Genomic DNA, 12,463 nt, shown 5'->3' on the forward strand with positions numbered 1-12,463 from the left:
GTACCCCAGTAGTTGTTGCCCCTGATAGTAGCCCCCTACACCAAAGTGGCAATTTGCCTTGTTTGGGGTGAAAATGTAATTTTAAAAAAATCCAAGCTGGAACAAATTAATTACATATCTTGAGGTTCCACTATATATAAAAATAAATTAACCTTTTTTTTTTAATGGCAAAAGTCTAATTCCCCTTTTAATACCTAGCAAACTTCTGCATTTTGAATTACATTTTTTCGGCATACTCGTATGGCTCCTCCATCGAACGTCCATGGACTCCTAAGAAGGCCATAAGCAGCCGTGTAAGTTAAGATTCTTCTGTTCTTACAAGGTGCCTTCAATAAGTATCAAGACTTTGTGTACAAGCAATTAAAACTACTCTTGAAAATTCAGTGCATTATTGCTATATATATGAAATGCCTGGCCAATATCTATGATTTCAGGTTCAAGTGAACAGCTACAGTAGGAATTGGAATACGCCTTACTAAAGCCTAACTTTCACAGCTGATGCATTTCAAAAATGCTATCTAAATGTGAGGATAATTTAGAGAAGAGATATGCAATAAAATTTTGTATAAATAACATATGGTATGGAACTCTTCCGACTGAATTTGGATTGGACAATCTTGCATGAACCAGTTTTCGAGTATTGTAAGAGATTCAAGGATTTTATATAATAAGAAAATTATATTAATGGGTCAGTCATCTCACATGATGCATAGCATATAGAATTTTCAAGGGTCATGACAATTTTAAATGCATGTACAAAAAATATGTCCGAAAACTTATTATTTGTGCGTATATAAGCTACCGCATTGTCGTCATAAATGTCTGATAGTTCTAAAAAGATCTCAAACAAACTGATTACATTTTGCTCTGGTTGTTTATTCGAATTTTATTGGCTTAACCTTTTGTCTTATCCCGGTGGTTTATGCTATTTTCCCGGAAACCCCGATAAAACTGACGCTTCAGCATTTTCTGCATGAGAACAGTTTTTCTTGGAAGGTTTATTTAGAATATTTTTCCATTTGAATTGAATATTCATTTGCTTGGTTTGCCGTGTCATTATAATTATAACTTGTTTTTATTTTTTTCTGAAAATGTCTGCATATTGTTTTTTCTACAAGGTGTTCTGCAGTGGTAACGACGACGGGAACTATATAAACTGAATTACCATTTAGATTCAATATTGAAATAAGAAACATCATTTTAACTCAGAAATGAAGCCATACATTTTTCCCCTTCAATTTGGATTCAATGCAAAAGCTTTGAAAAAATACTTAAAATTCTTCTGCTTGTTCTCTAGGACTTTATAGCGTAACGGGTGACGATCCGGACTCTTATACACATGGTCCGGTGCTTGATGCTGTGATATAGTCAAGTAACATTGACGCCATGTGTGTTGAACGGTGTGCATAAAACGTATCTGTCAGTTCTAGGTCTTGAAACTTGATATATAGGATATTCGGACAAGTTTAACAAATTTGATGTTTGCAAGTAAAAATAGCTTCTCAGCAATCAAAACTGAAAAAAAAATGGAACTTGGCAGATGCAAGCGAACTCAAACGACTGCTCTATGCATGAGCAAATATACAATTGTACGTTTGTTTGAAATGAGATCCAAATGCAAAGTCAAGTATCATAGTTCAATGTTGCTCCATTAAAAAATATTAACTGCGAATGCACACCCGTATTATCAAAGAGCATACTGTTGATTGCTATATGTCTGGTCTTACTACTTGTGCGGTAATAATGGCTTGAATTTGGGTTTAAAAAGAAAAAATTAAGTATCAGATGCGATTGTATTTTAAAAAAAATATTCATTTCAAATGTGCCCCTGTCGTATCAAAGAACTTACAGTTGATTTTATATGTTAGGCCTTTCAAGTTGAGTTGTAATAAAACTTCACAGAAGCGCGTGTGACGTTAACCTGTATAAATACTCTTAACCTTGATCAACATGACACGTTTCTTCTTTCATCTGATATTTTTCGATTATCGATTATCGAAACTTATCGAAGGCATACCGATACAAAACTAATCTAAGGACACTGCCAGGCACATAACTACCTTCGTGCGAAATTTCATAAAAAAATCCGGCTAGGCGTTTTCGAGTCCATGGGGAACGCACTATCTCAAATATATACAGGAAAGACACACACACGCACTCACACTTCCTTATATCTTATAATAGAGCTAACAGTGTCCTATTTTTTATTTTCGTAAATAAATTTGATTATAATACTTGTTCAGTTTTAATGCTATTCACGTTTTAACTTACGTTATCAGACGAAATTAAAAAAAGTTTCGCATCGTATTCTGCGATATCAGTCCTTTCATTTTCTTATCGTTAATCGTGTATTTTATGGATGATATCAATATATATTATAATATATATAATAAATTCCACAGTCAAACAGCGTCGCAGCTCACAAGAGTCATGACAGTCAACGACCCGGAAGTCCAAGACTCGAGTTTCGCCCTCATTTGGGCTCATCAGTTAGACACGTCCGAACTCAGGATTCGAAACCCGAGCGTCTTGCATGCGAGGCGAGCACTCTACCAACTGAGCAAACGCCCCGCACACAAGAATTTCTATTAACCAAAACAGATCAAGCAAACCGCGTCGAAATCCGACTGTGAAATGAACCTACTTCGTCTCGACAAGGACGCAGCCATCCAACCAGTCAATAACCCTTACCGATGTCTCACAAGTAGGAGTTTTTAACTCGAAGTTTGCTCAGTTGGTAGAGTGCTTGCCTCGCATGCAAGAAGCTCGGGTTTCGAATCCTGAGTTCGGATGTGTCAAACTGATGAGCCCAAATGAGGGCGAAACTCGAGTCTTGGACTTCCGGTTCGTTGACTGTCATGGCTCTTGTGAGCTGCGACGTTGTTTGGCTGTGGAATTTATGATAGAATCTCTGACATTCTGAAAATCATATATATATATATATATATATATATATATATATATATATATATATAAGAGGATTAGCGAATCTCTTGACAAAGGCTTGATTTGTATGGCAATTGCTCTCGACATATCAAAGGCCTTCGATAAGGTTTGGCATAAAGGCCTACTACACAAGATTTCCAGCTATGGCATAACTTGGAATGTTTTCTCTATTATTAAATCATTTCTATCTGATAGGCTCATAAGAGTAGTGGTTGATGAGCAGAAATCAGAGGCCCACCGTATTAATGCTGGAGGCCCTCAGGGGTCCATACTGGGCCCAACTCTCTTCCTGATCTACATCAATGATCTCCCAAAACACATACTCAAATCTTTCGTTAACATCTATGCTGATGACACGATCCTCTATGGCAACACATCAAAGGCCGTAAATGATGATGTTCTCTCTGATTCTCTCTCCTCTGATCTCGAGCGCGTGGTACAGTGGGTAAAGTTGTGGCTGGTTACCTTCAATGCATCTAAGACCAAGCTCCTATCTCTACATCATAAACGGTCTGATCCCCATCTAGCATCAAGTGAAATGGATGGCTCTCGTCTAAGGGAGGCCCCAGGATTTGATAAGCTCCTGGGTTATACCTTTACACCTGATCTTAAATGGAACACATACATCAAGTCTGTGGCCAAGGTCGCTGGGAAAATGGTGGGATCCTTCTACTGCTCCAGAAGATATCTCACTAATGATGCAATTCTCTATCTATATCAGAGCCAAGTACGTCCAAAGATGAAGTACTGCTGCCACATCTGGGCGGGGCCTGCTAAAAACCGCCGATCCTGCCTTGACGGAGTACAAAATAGATTCTGTGGCTTGGAGGGGGGTGCCCTTTTCTCTACCCTGCAACCTCTTTCCCACAGAAGAGACCTAGCGAGCCTGTCATTGTTCTATCGTTACTTCCATTGCAGGTGCTCGTCTGAGCTCCATTCTCTGGTCCCCCCTCGCCAATCTTTCTAAAACAAACACCCGACTAGCTGAAACCACCGTCAATAATTTTCCACACTCCCTATCTGTGCCTAAATCAAAACGTAGATACCATGAACAAACCTTCTTTCTTAGAACTGCACGCCTGTGGAACTCTGTTCCTGTTGCCTGTTTCCCTCCCAACTTCAACCTGGATGTCTTCAAGTCCAACACAAACAAATTCCTGATAAACCGCCCCCCCTAAGTAATTACACCTTACCAATTCTCCAATACTATTGCTACATTATCCCTTTGATTACTGTATACACAATAACCCTTATCCCTGAGTGGCCATTGTGACTTGATAATTGGTAAACTCCATGTAAAACAATTAAAAAAAAAAAAACTTAAATGACCTTGTAACGGGTTATGTAAGCCACTTTCCGGTTTACGACATGCGCGCATAAACATTAACTCATAACAACGTAAATAAATAAACACAGATCGATTCTTTTGCACGTTTAATACCTGTAAATCTCTCTCCCTCTCTCATTTTCTCTCCAGAAACACACCAACCCACCCACACACCTACACACACACACACACACATATATGTGTGTGTGTATATATATATAGTAAGTTATGAAAATATATATGGCAATTAAGCTACCGAGAATATTTCGCGTTTCATTTTCGTGAGAATTCGTCAGGCTTATACACCCCCCCCACACACACACATATATATATATATATATATATATATATATATATATATATATATATATATATATATATATTCATAAACACAAGTAGTAAATAAAACATGTTTAAAAAAAAACTCTTCGAAAAAGAGTTAAAAACATTTAATTTTAAAAACGAAGCACAAAATAAGTGGGTGGTTCTTAATCCACGGATTTTCGAAGAAATACTTCATTCTCATCAGAGGGTAGGATTTAGCAAAATGCGGGATCGGTATTTCCTTGCAAAAGTATTTGATGAAACTACAAGTAAGTCATAGATCTTAATTGGTAACAACATATGGAGCAGCGGGAATAGGGTGAAGAAAAATGTGATTTCACGTGAATGGATAGTCAGCTGAAAAGAAAAATAACCCTTGACAGTAAAATCAAAAAATCCCAAATCCAAAAAAGTTAGTTTAATTTCCATTTCCACAAGAAAAATCCAAGGGAATCGCGTAATCGGAAGATTGTACAAAGTAATCCAAAAGACTGAAATCCGTGTAATAATTAACAAATGGGTGCCACAAAAAGGGAATGAGTTCAAATAGTATTAAAAAGAAGATAAGATGTGCGTAGCAAAAAAGAATTTAAAACGACTGCCAAGGCTGGGCGGATTTGTGAAGAATGAGCGAAGAAGAAGCAAAAAGAAAGAAATTGAATGGTGACTGGGTGAATTTTAGAATAGAAAAGTTAATGTCAACATGACACAGGCAAGAAGATGTTGAAAAGGTGCCAAATTTAAAGCAAAATGAGTTCAACTGAAATATATATATATATATATATATATATATATATATATATATATATATACACTATCACGCACACACACACACAAACGGAATAGAGTGCTCAATGTGTAGCCAGAGCAGTATATAAGACATTTATTACTTTGAGTCCAGAATGAGTTTACATATTGTTTCAACTAGAGGAAGATCCCCAAAGATGGGAAATGTCAAACTAGCATTGACCACTCTATTCCGTTTTTTTTCATTCATATATATATATATATATATATATATATATATATATATATATATATATATATATATATATATATATATCGTATTACTTATTATTGTACATAATATATTCTTTAAATAATTAACGGTTTCTATATCGTGTAAAATTCTATCTAGGTATACTTAGTAATTTATTGCCTCTTAGCATCTGTGCCGCTTCTTTAAGTTCTTTTACACCCAATTGTACTTCTTTATTCATAATTTTACTACTCTAATAATAGTAGAGTGTTTCGATTTTCCTTCCATATACGGTCAGCTATACTCGATTTTTCAATCTCTCCACGTAATACAGTTTTCCAATATTCTTCTAATCGTAAATTAAGGCGACGACATACCCGGGTTAAAGTAAATTAGAGGTTACATCGGCTTAAGATGAGAACAGTAGACAGATGAATCCAAATCAAATAAAAAAATTAAGACCTGTTCTTACAATTTCTATATTCTTTATCGTTTATATATTTTAACACAATGCTGACACCACGTGTACCAACTTACATTACATCATAGAAGATTTAGTATATTTCATTTAAAAAGTTTTTATTTAATAAATTTATGAAAGATGTCACAAATTAAATGCTACGAATATTGATTAATAAACGGATATATCAAATTTATATCATTAATGGCTTTTTTTTAAACGTAACTCGCGTCAGAAGGTAAGGGAACTTAATGACTTTCCTTGATATCGCAGCTTTACCCGCATTATGATAATTGAATTTCAAAAAACTTGTAATCGAATCTGCCAGTAAAAATTATAGTATTGTGAAATTAACGATTGAACTTTCTCTCAATTATACTGTCTCTCATCTCTCTTAAAAGTTTATTGTTTAAAAGGTAACCTAGTAAAGTGTTGAAGTGATTATTTAATATTGTTAAATATTAATGAATTAGGAAAAGGAATCTATTTAAATAATCCCCAACATATAATAATACTTGTGCCTTGAGGCTGATATCTTCAAATATATATATATATATATATATATATATATATATATATATATACAGAGAGAGAGCGAGAGAGAGAGAGAGAGAGAGAGAGAAATATTATTGAATAGCACGAAATTATTCTGTTTTACAATTTTCCTTTTTATCTTTTCCAATCTCCGAATATTTTTTTCTGTGTTTTTCTCGAAATTTTTTATGTTGGATGCATAATCGCGACCGCTTTCGACAGAAGGACGTCTATCCTCCTCAGGGATATTGTAGAAATAGATGTAGAGATTGTTTTTTATTTTCTTATATATATATATATATATATATATATATATATATATATATATATATATATACATATATATGTGTGTATGTATGTATATTCCTAGTCACGTAGTAATTTGTTACAAGTTAGGTTGGCGGATATTTTTTTTAACATATATTAAACACATTTATATATACAAACATATACATATATATATATACATTATAAAACATTTATCCGAAACATTTCAACACGTTAATATTATTTATTTGAGGCTTCTTTGTTTTAATGTACAATGCTTCGAATATTCTTAGCCTATTTACATTTCTCTCACTCTTCAATACTTTTGTATTTTCCTCTCTTTGTTCTTTTTTTATGACAACAGCAGCCGAATTCTCCACCTATTCTAACACGATAAAGGTGAAGAGGAAGGAAAAAAATTCAAATTAGGCGAAACTACACATAGTAAATTAGTAATAAAAACAGTAAAACGACAGAGAACAAATCAATCAATAAGTAGGATGCACAGGAAGAACGACCCTGACGATGGTCATTCTAGGCTACTTGGGTCTTTGACGGACTATGGATACCCACATAGAGGTGCCTGCCCGTGAAATCTTTGCGGTAATAGGTGCGCAATCTCCAACCACACCTCTCCTGGGTTGACAATGTTAAATACCAGTAGCAAGTGAAGTGTAGATACAGGACGACTGGAAACAAATGCCGAGATAAACGGAGAGAACATATAGCGCCTAGTATTCCCAAATGGACACCCCTCTGGTATTAACCAGGCTCAACGTTGCTTAACTACTATCTGACGAGAACCGGTGTGTATACTCGATTATTCAGTATATATATATATATATATATATATATATATATATATATATATATATATATATATATATATATATACTACGTCTGTGTGTGTGAGACTGTTCCATAAAGACTCCAAAATGGCTAGGCCGATATTTGTAAAATTTCATAGAAAGTCACATTGTAGAAAGGTGTTTAATTGGGATATCTTCGATCATTAATAATCAAAATTTTCCTGCTTTCCAGCTGACTAAAATATGGTTGTCTTCAAGTCCAACGTAAACAAGTACTTGATGAGCAGTTCCATTTAAGTTAATAACTTTACTGAATTCCCATTACTATCGATTACGATATTGTCCAATTGACTACTGTGCACTCGTAACCTTTTTCCTCGAGTGGCTTCTAGGCCTTGTTAAGTGGTCATGCTTATGAAAAAAATTATAGTCCAAGGAAAGAACACGTCCTTACAAACGGGTACAGTTAAAAAGTTTAATTACCAAACATAAAAGCCAGGCATGTAAAATCAACAGGAGGTTCTTTGAAATGATAAATACGTGTTCGAAATGGACAACTCTGTTTAAAGCACAACTGCACCATGATACTAATATTTCCATTTAAAACTTAATTTCAATTTTTTTTATTACGGAACATACAATAAGGCCAGGCATGTAAAATCAACAGGAGGTTCTTATATATGACAGCGGCGCTTAGAAATGAATGTTTCTTTATAGAGCACAGTTGAATCATTATACTTGACTCTTCATTTTTAAATTTTATTCAAGCTATTATATAAAATAATTTTATTAAATCAACAGTAGATTCTCTACAGTGCAATATAAAGTAATATAAGCAGCTTCCTCCCGGTGACCATATGTGTGCCACACAAGTAAAATCAATCGATTCGATTAATAAATGGGCGATTTCACCGATTTCGTTGCCAATAAAAATATTGTAGTGTGAAACATTCGTTGATCATCAGTCAATCCCTGGCAACGTCGTGTCTCCCCGCTTCCCTTTAAATCTATATTTATATCTCTTCTCTCCATGTTAATCTCGTCTTCCCCTCATAATTACCCCATTTTTATCAACTTTTTTAAAACTTTCTTCTCTTGCGGTCTTATTTAAAATCGCGTTCCTTCTTTAAATAGACAAAGATGATTTATTTTACCGCTAGTGCAAGTGTCGAATGACGCAGGTTCAAGTAAATATTGACATCTGCCAATTCCGTAGAGTCTCCTTCCTTGCAGAGTTAGCGGGTCTGGCAGTGCGAAATTTCAAATCGCGATTTGATTTATGCAAATCTATGCATGAAACGCGGGCATACGATTTAATAGGATGGTTCAGTATTGTGCGCGACTTTGACAGTTGCCAAAAGTGATCTTGCCACAAATCAAGTTATATCAAGCGTGAATGGTCTCTTGTTGCTTAGTAATCGATCATTTTAAATCTTAAATGGAAAACTGTTTTCTGTTGAGCTCGTACTTCACTTTCGTCAACAAAAAACAAAAACAAATCATATAGCCACGAAAATAGGAGAAAGCTGCTATGATTGGATTATCCTACATTTTTTAAAAAAATAGTAGTTCACCATTCACATAAAAAAAACATGAATATAATTAATCCAGAACATATTTTACAGTCAGCTCGATTTACCGAAGATTGTACTCGTGTAGTGCCCCAAATGGCACTGGGATAAATGTGCACATCCCTCTCCGGATTAATTGACCTACCATATATAGTACTGTACATTACCCTCTAGGGAATCGAGTTAATAAAAAAATATTTTATATAGTACTTGCATTAAAGCTTAAAAAGCAACAGTCAAGTATCATGCTTCAATTGTGCTATGTACAGAAACATTCATTTTAAGCGCCCCTGTCATATTTAAGAAACTACTGTTGATTTTACATATCTGGCTTTATTGCATCAGTGATAATGGTTTAAATTCAGGGTTTAAATGGAAATATCTTTACCAAGATACAGTTTTGCTTTAAACATAATTATACATTTCGAACACGTATCTATAATATAAAAACACATACTATTGATTTAAACTTATATAGCATTACGTAGGATGCAGCGAAATAATTTTAGTTTTCTATTTTTATTGGGACACATTTACACAAAATAAACAACACCTACCATATCGTCACATTAACAATAAGTTATCCCACTTTCTAATTCTTATTTTTAGCTGATTATTTTAAAAAGTATTTATATAAGAAATCACGTAGGCAAAACTTATAATTTTTAGAAATTAATTGCAACTGAGAACGTTATATTGCCAATAACACAGCACAACAATAACTAATAAAAATGTGCTAGTCAGAACACAGTTTGATTGTAATCTTAAATGTTTGCGATGCGGGTCTTGTTTTGAAAATCTGACAAGGTAGTTGTGTACGATACCAATATAATGGCCTTTACATTCTAGTTTACGAGTTTCGGATTGCTTGTGGCGTGGAATTTTATTGATTAGAGGTTCAAAGAGCATTTTGCTTGGGGATATTTGTCATCTTAATAAGATAGAGTGCTACTTAAATGTAATAAAGAAAATATGACGGAAGTTGAACAGCTAGATGTTTGTTCACATTATATTTAAACATCTGCATATCAGTACAGTCGGGGATTCAAGGGACCGGGGTGAAATTCTAAATTCTGACAGTTCGAGGTAAGAATACTTTGGAACAGAAAGCTTTCCTGCATCTAGTATCCATACATGTAAAGGAGTGATTCTGCTGCTCGTCGGATTATTCAGAAGTATTCACATCGAGACAGTACAAGTGGTTACATTTCGGTCTGAGGGCATTACATTAACGTATTTGTAAAATAGTGCAAAGATGCAACAAGTCGGAAACATTGCTTTTAGTGCACACACTCAACGCATTGTTGACAAAATTCCAAAACAGAAAAAAAATTGCTTTCAGGAAAGAAAAACATTGCAGAAGAATGTGCACACCTTGAAAATCAGCATACTTGACAACTGATCAACATTCGAAAACAATCAACCACAAATTCGTATCGGGAGTTTTTTGTCAAGAGAAACAAATGTAAACCAGGTCAAAGGTAGAGAGAAAAACAAGAACCTATAGAAGCTGACCGGATTGTCAGTTGTCGTCAACACCGCACTGCCACCCCACATCCCCCTCTCTCTCTCTCTCTCTCTCTCTCACCCTCTCTCTCTCTCACCCTCTCTCTCTCTCCCTCTAGCGAGCTGTTGATAGAATAAACGACGTTTTCGTGTAACTATTTACTATGCCTCCCCACGGGGAAGAGTTAGACACCAGCGTCGTTTTTTAACGTGGAGAAAAGGTACAAAAAAAATTGTCTCAGTCGTGAAGGACTGATGCTCCACCGAAAGTGAACAAGAAATGGAAGTGCAGCATCTGAAGAACAGACACTACACTTTGATCTTGACCATAAGACGACGTTTTCGTGTAAACAAGTGTCAGCATATTTTTTTTGAAAAAACAGGTTGTCACTGATATATACTTGCATGCATTTTGGCGCTCGAGCTAACAGAATTATACAGCCTACAGTAGAAAAGCGAAGCAAAAACGTAACAATCGATGGAACAAGGTCTGGGGTTTAGTTGACAGTGCATGGTGTATCATATTCTGCGACTCTTTTGTACTTCCTGTCTGTGGGTGGAAAACTAGTAGCAAGTTCCCCAGCCCAAATGACAACAATACTCTTTGTACGGGAGAATGGTCGCATTGTAGAGGCACGGAATACTCTCAGTCATAATCAACTTTCTAATAATGTAGCGACAGACTACGATTTTTGCTGCAGATGTGGCAATGCCTTCGATGTAATTGTTACAATTCCCTGTAGATTCTGGGCAAAAGAGTTTGAACAAAGAACTGTAAGATAGTGTGTCATAAATCTGTCAGGATATTGGTACTGTGCAGGAAACTGTTAGCAGGTAAATGGTTCCGAAGTCGAACGATCGAAATAAAGTTGCAATTAATGTAGAAAATATTCTAGATCACAGTCTTATTTAGTATCACATTTCTCCTAAAATCGCTGAAGATTATTTATTTCCCCGCTTCTACAAGTGTTTTATAGATATTCTTTAATTGGCTTTGTGTGTATACGTGACTATATATATATATATATATATATATATATATATATATATATATATATATACATATATATATATATATATATATATAAAGCTGAATGCCTGTGTGTGGGGGGTGTCTGGTCAGGAATATAAAAACATATAATATTGATTTAAACTTAATTAGCATTACGTAGGATGCAGCGAAATAATTTTAGTTTTCTTTTTTTATTTGGGCACATTTAAACAAAATAAACAACACCTACCATATCGTCACATTAACAATGAGTTATCGCACTAGCTAATTCTTATTTTTAGCTGATTATTTTAAAAACATTTATATAAGCAAACATGCAGGCAAAACTTATTAATTTTTAGAAATAAATTGCAACTGCGAACGTTATATTGCCAATAACACAGCACCACACTAACTAATATAAATTGGCTAGTCCTGTTGACTAATTTAAAAAAAAAACTAATTACATATAATGATAGAAGTTGTATTTAAACACAGGAATGGGTATGTTTTATCTGGCAGAACCGTGGTCCATTAAAAGTGTGGGGTCTGCGTTCGCGCCTAGTCCACAAAGTATTGAAATAAAAAATCAAAAGAATTTAAAAAAAAAACGTTTACAAGTGTTCGTGATATAGATGTGCATAATAATACTTTGATAAGTATGTTTTAACTTAAATAGGGATGGTATAATAAAATTGAGGGGTCTGCGTTCGCGCCTGGCCTCGATAGAATGGAAATAGGCACACCCT

This window comes from Euprymna scolopes, chromosome 38 (assembly GCF_053919585.1).
Source record: "Euprymna scolopes isolate OS-2025 chromosome 38, ASM5391958v1, whole genome shotgun sequence".
NCBI lineage: Eukaryota > Metazoa > Mollusca > Cephalopoda > Sepiida > Sepiolidae > Euprymna > Euprymna scolopes.